Here is a 14,278-nt window from a genome sequence, read left to right as displayed (position 1 = left end):
TCCTACATCATGCTGTCAGTCTACTGCATAGAGAGGTCATCATCTCCTCCCTGGTGGGACTGATCAAGCTGTCTTTATTATCGTGTCCTGACCATTAGCCCTTTCAAGCTCAAGCTCAAGAGTGCTTGCTCTCCCAGCCAACATCCATAGGAGCTCAAAGAGCCACAGATAACTTTTTGATGCTTCCACACTCTGGGAAAGTTATAAGCAGTCTCCAAACTCCACATGCCTGGACACCACATCAATATTTCTGTGCTCTGTTTCACGATGATGGCTTGGAGAACTCCTCTGTGAGGTTCACTTTTTTCCTAGCTCTTACCTATCTCAGAGGTCCCCAAATCATCACATGTCTACTATCAAGATCCAGTTCAGGCTGGAGTGAGGAGGCAGGGCACAGAGTCCCTTCACCATCTAATATTGCCTTCCAAACCCTCCTCTCCACTCCAGCACTAAGGTCCTCTTATTTTATATGTTGAAAGGGACAGATTAAAAACTGTTCTGTCTAACTGTAACCTGTTTGAAATATTCTTTTTTTTTTTTTACTTACCTTGCAATCCTGCCTTTTAAACCTCAAAAATAAGAACTCTGACATGTTTGTTTTCTATTTCCATGGTGCCTAGACAATGGGCAAGGTCCTTAAAGTAGTTATAAATGAGGCATCTAGGTAGGAAAAATATCTATCACATCTCACGATTTTATCCACTGTACATATGATTGATGGAAAAGTCTAAATCTCTCTCTAAAACTCTCTCAAAATTAATACCAGGTTCTACTCTTAAAGTAAATAATTTCACTGTTTGCGTTTCTTCCTTCCTTCTTATAGCACTTGAACAGTGACCCTTTATTTATGGCTAAAGTTTCAAATACCTTCTTTTTTTTCTCCACAAAGAATGAGTACAAATTTAGTAGGTTTCCCATGTTTGAGGTTTAAAAAAACAAAACAAACAAACAAACAAACAAAAAAACAGCTCACCTTAGTGGAAGCAAAGACACTACAGAACCATTAGAGGGCCTAAAAAAATCAACTGCAGACCCATCGTGAGGACTAAAGAACCAAATCAATAAGATAAAGAGATCTCCTGGCCTGAAGACTAAATAATATGATGAAAAACCTGCAAGCTAATGAAAATCAATACATGTTCATCTCTGTGTAGAAAAACTCAATACATTCAGAGCTCCTCTAACTTACCACCTAACAAAATATATTGCAAAATGTACATCAATAGAGAAGAGATATGCTGAGGAACATGACTGCAAGGGACCATTTTGCTCAGGCAGTTCCCTAACACTCAATCACAGAACTTGACTCCAGCTGCTCATGGCGTAGGTAGAACATTCTTACATGTGCAAAGTGACTGAATTATTCGACAAGAGGCATAGCGCATAGCATGTTGTACTACTCATCTTCTGACTCTGTCTTTGAATGGTCTACAGCAGCCTCCCCGGGCTCAGAGAATTCATTAACATTGTTAAAACAAACTAAACAACAAGATACTGCTCATGAAATTTATGAAAAAGAAACCAATTTGATTGTGCTGTGGGGTATGTCCACCTGAGAATTTTGCAAAGATTAATCAGATATTGGAAAGTTTGAGAATAATAGATTTGTAATTATATTTGGCTTGTCCCAAGATGGAGAGAAATACTGTGGAATTTGCAGTATTAATTGAATTCTTTCCAAATTGTTAATACTGATGTTCATTTCGTATGAACTACTAGAAGGTTCTCTGAAAACATGCAGGGCGGCTTCTTGGGAGCAAGAACTAAGCAAGGAATGGATATTTGATAAGTTATCTTCTTTCTTGATTATTTATTTAACAAATACATACTAAGAACCTGTGTTTAAGATATTAAAGATATAATAAGGGTTTTTTTTAATACTATTCCTGAAGAGCCTGTAATCTACAAAGAAATGTATGCATGTGTTTTATAATCAGAAAATGAAATAAGGAAGAAGAAGGAAACACATGCACCTGGCTTCTGTCAACTTAACTAAGCTGGAAACACAATTCCCAGCATTCCTTTCCCAGTCTGACTCCAGGTGGTGGCTGGCACAAGGCAATATACTTGCCAGCAGAAAGCAGGAGTGAGGTGGCAGCAGTTCCATTCTGAAGGGGACCTCAGGAGTGCAGGACAGGGGTGCCCTGCTTCATGTCCACACCAACTAGCTGGCTCACCTTTCACAGCAGCTGGGTTCTCAATGCCTCCGGCTCTCACTAGATCTCCTACTCCTGCTTCTCTAAGTCCTGAGCCAGACGAGCACATGGCTCCAGTGAGGAAGCCAGCTTCTCCCATGGGTCCCTCTCAACTTCAAAGTCAGTAAAAGTCAGATGGGGGGTCCAGTCTATCCATGCTTGAACACCCTCTACGTACATATTCAGCTCCTCTTCTTACTGCCTCCAACAGTCACCCCAGAAGACCTGTAGTGACTTCAAGTCACCAAAGAGTATTCTCCATAGACTTTTTTTTTTTTTTATTTTTTTTAACCAGCTCCCACCCCTGCCTTCCGTGTCACCCTCATAACAAAGCCCTCATTTCAGGGAAGGAATGGTGGTTCCGCTTTTCTTTTGAACTGTAACTGAACAGCCACAATTTTCAAAAGCTAAGGTACTTGCCAAATATGCCTCAGGTTTTATAAAAGCAAAAAAGAAAGAATTATAAATTCTGTTGAAGTACCCTTTATTATCCTTCCCAGTCTCCCTTTCTTTCTTTCATCCCTAGAAACAACTATGATTTTAATGTCTATTTTTCAGGTCATATATGTTATGCTTTTGCTATTCACAAGTAATGTATATGACTTGAGGTTGTTTTGAATTTTTACCTAAATGGTATTATGCAAAACATATTCCTTCACAACTTAGCTCTTAAGGTCATTATGTTTAAGATCCATAACTGGTTTTAGTTCATATATTTACTCCTATATAATATTGTGTCATAGGAATACACCATGTATATGGTTTCTATTTTTTCTATAAATATGCTTCAGTGATACTTTGTTTCTTTTATATGGAGTATAAAGACTAGAAAGTACACAAATCTTAAGTATTCAGTGCAATAAATTTTTACTTGTATATACTTATACAATATACTTTATATATATGTATATATATAAAGTATACAATATACTTTACTTGTATATACTTTACACTTGTATATACTTGTAACCAATACTAGAACAAGATATGGAAATTTTCTAGCACCTCAGTGGGCACCTTTTCCATACAGTCTCCCAAAGATACCACGTTTGGTTAGTTTTGTATACCTTTAAACTTCATATAAGTGGAGTCACATACTGTGTACTCTTTTGTATCTGGCTTTTTTCCCTCATCTTTGTGTTGCCATATGAGATTCGTCTATGTTTATGTAGTAGTAGCTACATACAACATATCTCATCAGCGCAGTGTCATATGAATTATAATAATATATTATAGATCGCATAGCCATTCCACTACTGATGGACACTTAGACTGGTTCCAGTTTGGAGCTGTTAGGTATAAGGCTGCATGATAGTCTAGTATTAGTTCCATGAACCATAAACATTGAAGTTTTAAGTTCAAAAATGGCCGAATATCTGAAATTTAAGATACCTAATGTATATCTTGTGATGGACATAAAAGCACTCATTTACCTTCATTATTGGGGCAACCATGAAGCTTTACCACTCAGATCTCGACTCAAGAATGAACTTGCCATTCAGCTATAAGGAGGCTTCACCTCAGCTTTTAGCCTGAGGTCATACTCCTCTGGAAAATGACTGAACAGGGCAGAGTTCCTGGGGCCTGAACATTTCTGGCCAAAGCTGGATTCCTTTCATAAGTAATCTTTATTCTGGAGTTCCTCATTGAGTTGGTCAGACTGTCAGGTAAGCTTCACAGAATGGTGGTTTTTCCTAGCAAATCCTGATCCTTCCCCTTTTACCATTCACAGATGATACCCTCTGACAAACTTCTTGCAATCCTAGCTGACCTGTGGTCCAAACGACCCAACCGACACAGCTTGTACCAAGCATAGTCCAAGAAAGCAGGTGGTAAAATCAGGTTTTGAGACTGGATTGCCTACTGTCCAACAGGCATAATAATTTGGATGGTATGTGGGTCACCAGAATAGTGTATTACTTGCTTAAACTTTTATCAGTGTTAACCTGGGGAGTATTCTAGTATGGGGCACCACACTGGCTGGTGCCCCAACATTTGAGAAGAGGGATCACTGCAACAAGGACTGTGAAATCAGCTGGTTATTAAGTTGCATTGTTGTCCTACAGACAGACAATAAAAGCTACGAAGCCTATAATGAAAACTATGAAGGCAGAGTGTGTGTTGCAGAGCTTACTAAAAGGCCCTTATCTTCTTTCATGGACGAGCAGAAGAAGCTAAAGATCAAACTGAGGATTTAGTATTTAAAATTACAGATTTTCAAAAATAATGCTAAACTGAAGGATGTCCGTTTTGCCAAATCCTGATCCAAAAAATCTGGGGTCTCTATATATGGGATGGGCATATCTGGATGGATATTCCTGAAGATTTTGGCTCCTCAGCTCTTCTAAATGCTCAGAGATTGCACATCCTTCAGTATTAAGAATTTAATTTCATCTTAGGTAATATCTAGCAAAAAAAATCAGTCTTTTTAAATTGTTACAAAAATGAAGAATGTAAAATAATACCTCAATGTGCTGCTAATTTGTCTTTTCCTTTTCCTTTACTTTATGTGCTTTATTTATCCTATCCCTTTACATTTACCTTATTATCCATTAATTACATCGTTATAGGTTTTGCTTATTTTTTCTTATTTCTCTTTCTCAATTGAAATGTAGGGTTCTTTCAATGCTCCGGAGTCTACTTACTTGTAGGTTAAACCTTGAAAATATCTCTTCCCCAAGTGTGGCTTGTCTCTTTTTTAATGGTTTCACTTGAGGTAAAAAAAATTTTAACTATAATTGAATTTATTAATCTTACCACTTTCCACTTGTAGGTTTTAAGTTTTATTTAAGAGACCTCTCCCTAATTCAAGGCCATAAAGATGTGATCCTATATTTTCTTCTCAGAGTTTTAAATTTTGCTTTTTATATTTATGGCTTTAATACACTTGAAACTTATTTTTCCATGTGCTGTGCCATCAGGAACCTCTTTAACCTCTATTTTTCTCAGGTAGATAACCAATTGTCTCAGCATAATTTGTTGTATAGTCTATTCTCCCTATTCTTCAAACCCACAGTTGGGTTATTGTACTTGTTGAATCACGTCAGCAAGGAGTTCAGAGGAAAAGTTAAGCCAAGTATCTGGTCAGTCATTCACTTTTTACCTAATTTCCCATAAGTTCCAGTACACCATGGTGTCTATCCAGATATTTACTTTATTGATTTGATGTTCACTTTATTTTTTTTTTATTTTCAAAAACTTCAACCATACAGAAAATGTGCAGAAGAGTGGAAAAACGTGCACTCGTATATGCTTCATTTAGACTTGTCGACTGTTAATACTTCCATGTTTGCATTTTATAGATAGATACAGAGAGATCTTATATGCCTTTGGTAACTTTTCCATCAGTATGAGCCAGCATTTCTGACTGTCCACTTTGTGCTCCCTCCTCAAATTACTGAGCATCCTCAAGTTGGTCGTGATACATTTTTTTCTTACTCTACACATTAAACTGCTAAAGTGATGGAAAAAATAGTGAAGTAGTTAGGCTAAAATTATCTATTGAATTAGTAGCAAGTAGTCTGTCAAACTGAGATCCATAAATTGAAGATGTTGGGAAATGGACAGATGGATATATATTTTTGTTGCTGCTGCTGGACTATTTGAATTTAAGTTTTAGCTATAACATTCACTCCTCAAAACTTTAACATGTTATTGCCTAAGAATTAGAACATCATTCAAAATAACCATGATATCTGTATCACACCCAGAAAATATAACTTTTATATCAGATACTATCTTATATGCAGTCCTTATTTAAATTCACTAATTACCCCCATAAAGCCTATTTAACTATTTTTAATTTGGATCCAGGATCCAATTCTGGTGTGTTTAGATAAGTATTCAAAACTATTCACTTTCCATTTAGCCCTAGCTAAATGACTTTCTGCAGAGACTTTCTGCAACTAGAGAACTTTTAGAAGACCTAAAGTAAACAGGGCCTTGAAATGTACTTGTCTGTGTGTTACCACCATTGCCATAGAAAGAGCTTCCCACTGTAAGAACTGTACCTTTAGCAAGTACTCTGAAATAACCACACACAGAGCAGTGCTACCCAGCTGACCCATAAACCCATGAGCAAAATGTTTATGTTTATCACTGTATGCCACTGAGATTTTGTACTTGGTTGTTATGTCACAAAGTTATTATGTCACAAAAAGTAAGCTATAAAAATATTCACATACATTTACTTATTATGTCTTTTAGTGGTCTTTAATTTTGAAGAGCTTTCTTCCTACCCACTTCCTCACCATATCCCCCCCACCTTTATTTTTCTTTCAGGTCATAGATATTTTTTGAAGAGTCCATGCCAGTTGTCATGTAGGACAGTACATAATCTGGATATGTCTAATTGTTTCTTCAGGTTCAGTATTTTTGGTAAGAATGCTGTATTAATGAAATTGTGTACTTCTCTCAGTATGACACAATATCACATAATAAGTCAAATAAGATCAGTTTGCTCAATTTCTAATAATGTAAAGCTTGGTCACTTGATTTGGGAAACGTTTGTCTCATTTCTGCATTATAGTGGCATTTCTTTCCCTCTGTGTTTAGTAAGTAACATGTAGGGTGATACTTTGAAAATATTTAACAACCTTTTACAAAATGGCTTTAGCCACCATTAATTGTGCTTGCCTGAATCAATTTTTATATCCTTTACCTGAATCAATGTTTATACTCATTAGTTGTTTAAAAATGGTGACTTTTAAAATTCCATAGTGATCTCTATAGTTATTAACTGGCATTCTTTTTTTTTTTTTTTTTTTTTAAGATTTTATTTATTTATTTGACAGAGAGAGAGATCACAAGTAGGCAGAGAGGCAGGCAGAGAGAGAGAGAGGGAAGCAGGCTCCCCGCTCAGCAGGGAGCCCGATGCGGGACTCGATCCCAGGACCCTGAGATCATGACCCGAGCCGAAGGCAGTGGATTAACCCACTGAGCCACCCAGGCGCCCACTGGCATTCTTTTATAAAGAATATTCTTGCCATTTATATTTTATTATTTTAACTATGGATTCATGGATTATTTTGTGTCAGTAGGCTGCAATGCCCTAATATATAATTATTTGGGGGGGGGGTGTTCATAATGTCCCAAATTTGATCAGTGGAAGCCCTATCAAATCCTTCAATATCTTCTTATATTATCAGTCTCCTGCAGGCAAGCATGGGCAATGTTTCTTTTTTAATTTCACCTATTAAAAAAGACAGGGGCGCCTGGGTGGCTCAGTAGGTTAAGCCTCTGCCTTCGGCTCAGGTCATGATCTCAGGGTCCTGGGATCGAGGCCCGCATCAGACTCTCTGCTCAGCCGGGAGAGCCTGCTTTCTCCTTTCTCTCTCTATGCCTGCCTCTCTGCATACTTGTAATCTCTCTCTTTCTGTTTCAAATAAATAAATAAAATCTTTTTTAAAAAAATTTAAAAAAAAAATTAAAAAGACAGAGCTATACCAACTTCAATAATGTGTTGTTGGGTGCATTCACAGAAGCAAATTTGCAAAGTCAAATGGTTAATAAATATGTAGTTTTGCTAGATATTCCTCAACTGTCTTTATTAAGGTTACGTCAGTCACAGTATTGTCAGGAGATAGAAACCACATGGTAATCTGAAAAGAAAAGTTTAATGAAAGAATTATTTACTAGCAGTAGGTGATTAGAGTGACAGGTGATTGGCTACTAAGGAATAAAGAAAAGCCTAAAGAATATAAAAATGCCAGATATAGGAAAAAAAACTTCTATACCTGAAGCTAAAGCAAAGTACAAAAGGAAGAAAAATGTCTGAGATTCCCACCCCTGTACAAAATGTAAGTGAACAAAAGAACAAATGAATGAATGAATGAACAAAAAAATTCGAACAGACATACAAAAAATTGACTTTTTCCTCAAAGCTCTGCCAACAAGAGGAAACCTTTTGGATGTTTGTGAATCTTATTCATACGAAATGGTACTTCAGCATATTCTTTCATTTTAATTTAACTTACAAGTAAAGTTGAACATCATCTGTATACCTAAGTGCCATTTTATATCTCTTTATGTGAAATTTATCTTCATGTCTTCTATTTTTCTATCAAGTTTTTGGGGTTTTTTTTAACTGACTTTTAAAAGTCCCATATATAACTAAAGAGATTACCCTTCATCTGTGATATACATCATAAATATTTCCTCTAAATTTGTCATTTGTCATTTTACATTATTTACCATGGATTATGGGTTTGGAGGGGGTTTTGCCATTTTTTTTTTGTCAACTTAATAATCTTTTGTCTAATCATATCTTGATTTTAAGTCATGGATAGGAAAATTTCCCCTATACCTAGAAATTCATCCATGTTATTCTGGTACTTGGATAGTTTTGTGTTTTTCATATTTCTAAATTATCAGGATTTTTATTTAGTATGATGTAAACTATCTTTTCCCAAATGACTACCTAGTTTTTTAAAGTAATTTCTCCATTGATTTGTAATGATACCCCTATATTAACATTTCAGGTGAATTTTCAATAATACCTAGAAAACTGAAGGAAAAAATGAGGGTTTAGCTCACCAAATATTTAAAATAAAACATAATATAAAGTTTTTATAATTAAAGTAGGGTGGCATTGGTACAGAAATAGAGAAACACATCAATGGAAGAGAATTTAAAGTCAAACTATAATAGAGGTCAGGACAAAGGACACACCCAGTTCTGAGACCTAAACTTACAGAGGTGACCATGAGGTAATGGAATTCTTTGAAATTATTGCATAACCAAATATACTAAAGTTTACTGACTTAAAATAATAACCATTTATTATATCTCATGATGTTATGGGTCAAAAATTTAGGCAAGGCTTAGCTGGGCCATGCTTCTGCTTGCACAACATGGTATTCTTAGAACAATATTCAGCTGGCAGATGAACTTATGTGTATAACCCTGTGGCTTCACTCACCAACATTGATTGGGATGTCTGGAAGCCTGGGTGCAGCTAGGAGTGTCATCCAGAGCACCTATAAGTAGACTCTCAATCACAGACACTTCACAGTAGTGGGTACCTTAGATGGTAGCTCAAGGCTTTAAGAAAGAGTATTCAAATAGCCCAAGACAGAAGTCTGAGACTATGCCTGACCTAGCCACAGAATTTACCCAGTGTCTCTTCTGCTACATTCTATTGGTTACCAGCATGTTAAAGACAGCTCAGATTCAAGAGGAGTGCATGAGTACCAGGAGGTGTGGTTCACTGGAGCAGGAATGTATCTTTGGAAATAGGCTACCACAAAATAAAAAAGAAATGTAAAAACTATATTATATAGTGAAGGAATCGACACAACTAAATCTACTCAACTAAAAGGCAACCTATGGAATGGGAGAAGATATTTGCAAAGGATATATCTGATAAAGGGTTAGTATCCAAAATATATAAAGAACTTATAAAACTCAACACTCAAAAAATGAATAATCAAATTAAAAAATAGACAGAAGACATGAGTAGACATTTTTTCAAAGAAGACATAAAGTTGGCAAACAGATATATGAAAAAATGCTCAACATCACTGATCATCAGAGAAATACAAGTCAAAATGACAATCAGATATCACCTCATACCTATTCAGAATGGCTAAAATCAACAACACAAGAAACACAAGGTGTTGGAAAGGATGTTGAGAAAGGGGAATCTTCTAGCACTGTTGGTGGGAATGCAAACTGGTGCAACGACTCTAGAAAACAATACAGAGGTTTCTCAAAAAGTTAAAACCTTATGATCCAGCAATCATACTATTCAATATTTACCCAAAGAACACAAAACATTAATCAAAGGCATACATGCACCCCTATATTTATAGCAACATTATCTACAATTGCCCAGTTAGAGAAGCCCAAGTGTCCCTTGACTGAATGGATAAAGAGGTGGAGACACACACACACACACAATGAAATATTACGCATCCATTAAAAAAAAGAGAGATCTTGCATTCACAACATGGGTGGAGCTAGAGAGTATTGGGCTAAGCGAGATAAGTCAGTCAAAGAAAGACAAATACCACACGATTTCACTCCTGTGTGGAATTCAAGAAACAAAACAAATGAGTAAGGGGGAAAAAAGAGAGAGAGAGAGGCCAACCAGGAAACAGATTTTTAACTACAGAGAACAAACTGAAGGCTACCAGAGGGGAGGTGGGTGGGGGGATGGGTTAAATAGGTGATAGGGATTAAGGAGTGCATGTGTTGAATATACACTATATTGTACACCTCAGACTAATATTACACTGCATGTTAACTAACTGGAATTTATTTATTTTTTTATTAACATATAATGTATTATTAGCCCCAGGGGTATAGTCTGTGAATCACCAGGTTTACACACTCCACAGCACTCACCATAGCACATACCCTCCCCAATGTCCATAACCCCACCACCCTCTCCCTAGTCCCCCCGCTCCCGGAACTAACTAGAATTTAAATAAAAACTTCTAAAGAACCCAATGAGATATCACCTCAAAAAAAAAAAAAAACTATATTATCAATAAAAGCTTTGAAAGTGCCTACCTTTTTAAAGGGTATAGAGAGGGACGCCTGGGTGGCTCAGTTGGTTGGACGACTGTCTTCGGCTCAGGTCATGATCCTGGAGTCCGGGATCGAGTCCCACATCGGGCTCCCAGCTCCACGGGGAGTCTGCTTCTCTCTCTGACCTTCTCCTAGCTCATGCTCTCTCTCACTGTCTCTCTCTCAAATAAATAAATAAAATCTTTAAAAAATAAAAATAAAAAAATAAAGGGTATAGAGAGAATCCAGTGCAGAAGCATATAAAGCCTACTCTGCAGAAAGACATAAAAGAGAGTCATTAAAAAAAAAAACTATATAGTGTTGGAAAATGAAAAGAGTTGAGTCAGAAAGAAGTATGGTCCATATTGACATAGGCTGAACAAGAATCTGGGCAGAGAGAAGGATGGAGTCTTTGGAAGAGAAAATTGAATTTGTTAATAAAGAGATCTTGATAAATTTTAAGAAAGGTATTTGTGTAAAGTGATGATTAATAATTGTGAAGCCAAATAATAAAAGTTTGTGAGTAGGGAATGAAAGAGGAAATAACAATACCCTTTCTTTATTATTTTATTATACTGTAAAGATAAAAGAAATAAAAATCTAAAGCTCTAAAGAATAATCTTGATGTCAGATCAGATCACTCAGTAAATCCTTCTTGGCTCTATCAAAACAATTAAAAAAAAGAGATTGTTACTGAGGCTTTTTCTTACCAGTTTTAAAAAAACAATATAGAGTACAGCATGGAAAATTTACTAGGTATTTCTGACCTCCAGCAACTAGTCAGCATTTAATTTTCTCCTGATGTGAAATGTGAAATTATCAAGTGGAAAAATCAGTGAAAACGGCAATAGCAGGTGTTTATTGAAAATCAATCACTATCCTAGATGTAAAATAGAAGACAAATTATTTTTCTACGTGAATTACAAAGATCAAATGGTACTTTTATTATTCATTCTTCATATGTTCTAGGTATTGGGACTTATTGTAACACATAAAGATTACACATCTTATACAGAATCAGTTTTACAATGACTTTCAAAGGCTCTTCCCACTACCATACACATTCCCGTGCCACAAGTCACTATTGTGGTATGGAGAAGCTTAGCAAGAAGACAGTGCAGAATAGAATAGAATAGAATAGAATAGAATAGAATAGAATAGAATAATAGAGATATTCTATAGAAGGGATCACATTCTAGACAGTTTATAAAGTGAAAATCATAATCAAACCACTTATTTAGAAATAAGCAAGTCAAGGAAAAATCAGTAACTACATATATTTTATGTAAACACATTTATATATTCAGCTCTATTTTATAATAAATAAACAAGACAAGAAAACAATCTTGAATACAATTGTAAAACTAGAATAGAATTTTTCTTTTTCCCCTATTAAATATAGTAATTTAAGATATAGTAATTTACCTTGAGGGAAAAAAGTATTTGAAATTTCTATATTGTTTACCCAAAGTATTCCAGTTTGTTTAAGGTGAAAAATTCAGTCAACCAAACAGATGTAGAAGTAGATGTTAAGCTTCCTAAACAAAATGATCATACCCATTTTTTGCATTAAAGGAGTACCATTATGGAAAGTTTTGAATTGATTTTTCTCTTTTGCTTTTTCTAGACCATTGAAGACTTCCATCTGCTTGATGGAAGACTGGATCTTATCACAGAAGAAAGCAAAGTAAAAAGATAAGATAATATTCAGTCTTTGGCATGTAAAACTGCTGTTTTAAAAAAATTTTTCTAAATTTCTTTCTTTCCACCAACCATCCCAATTCTTCCCAACACCAAGAAAACATGAATGACTCAACTCATAAAGTACTCTTATCATATAGAGAATATTCCTTTTCTAGTGATCCATATTTGAAGAAAGATATGGTGTTGGTGCAGTAAGCAAAAATAAATAAGTAAATAAAAAGCCCACTGTTTTTCCTAGAACTACAATACAACAGAGGGGAAAAAGAAGTAAGATAGTAAAAAGAGAGTAAGTAATTATTTCTCCCATTTTCCCTTTGAAGTTTCCACCTAGAGAGAGAGAGAGAGAGAGGTTTGTGAGATATGTCAAACAGAGGTAGAGGGAGATCTTTGTGTCTATGGAAAGTAGCTGACTTGCTGGTTGCCCAGTATATATTTGGGCTACTGTCATCCCAAAGTAGCCTTAACTGTACTTGTGGTGAGCCCTGGGATTAGCTCAGAGCCAAGGCTGGGGAGTTTCCGTAGAGATGAGTCTCTAATGAAGGGAGCATAGCAAATCACTTAGATAAGGTTGAATGTTACACCAGACCTCAAAGAGGTCAGTAGTGCTCTGGGGGATTAGAAAAGGCCAAATCATATAGGGACTACCTCCAGGCTCTGGCCCAATAGACAGAATCCAGATCACTAAAACTGATGGCCAATAAAGCAAGTAGTAACCAAGTGGACAGAAGGCACTGTTCCTGAGTCGGTCAAAAAAGCAATGGCTAAAGACCTGACTTTCCCTTTTTATCATAAGCTTGCATAAATCTTTACCTCATCACCTCCACACTCCCACACATACATGCACACACTTCTTTATGGAATATCTAGGAAGAAAGATAGAAGACTGAGAAATCTTGAACACTGTGATTCGATTTTCTTTTCCTTGAAAACCTGAGCATTACTTGAAAGGGCTATTATTAAATTTTTCAATAAAAGGGCAGTGATCAATATGGTGAAATAGGTCCTTCCAACTTCAGTATCCCTCACAAGAAGACCAACTAGCAACTATTTATAGACAATCACCACTGTGAAAATACCAGAACCCAAGGTGGAGGCTGTTGCATTCCCATGGACAGCAGAGACCAAGGAGGACCACACTAGAAGAATAAGAGGGGTGGTTTGCTCTGGCCACATTACCCTTCCTCCAAGCCAGCCCAGAACAAAAATAAGCCAGAATACAAAAATAAATGAAAAAATATCCCATGTTAATAGCTGGAAGAATTAATTTTATTAAAATGTCTATATTACCCAAAGCAATCTGAAGATTCAATGCAATCCCTATGAAATTTCAATGGCATTTTTTACAGAGAGAGAAGAAACAATCTTAAACTACATATGAAATCACAAAAGACGAAATACCCACAGCAAATTTAAGAAAAATAAAGCTGGAGGCATCATACTTCTTGAAATGGATTAATGTAAAACCTGAAACTGTAAAATTCCTAGAAGAATACATAGGAGGGGGAAAGTTCCCTGATATTGTTCTGGGCAATTATTTTTTTGGTCATGATACCTAAAGCACAAACAACAAAAGCAAAAACGAATAGGTGGGATGGGATTATCCCAAAAAGCTTCTACACAGCAAAAGAACTTACCTAAAAATGAAAAAGCAACCCATGGAATGGGAAAAAATATGTGCAAATCATAAATCTGATGTGGGATTAATAACCAAAACATACATATAAGGAACTCAGATATTTCAATAGCAAACACACACACACACACACACACATACAAATAACAAAAAACAAACGAATTAAAATGCACAAAATACTTGAATAGATATCTTTCCAAAGAAGATACACAAATGACCAACAGGTATTTGAAAA

Source organism: Lutra lutra, chromosome 14, assembly GCF_902655055.1.
Source record: "Lutra lutra chromosome 14, mLutLut1.2, whole genome shotgun sequence".
Classification (NCBI taxonomy): Eukaryota; Metazoa; Chordata; class Mammalia; order Carnivora; family Mustelidae; genus Lutra; species Lutra lutra.
This window is presented reverse-complemented; position numbering follows the sequence as displayed.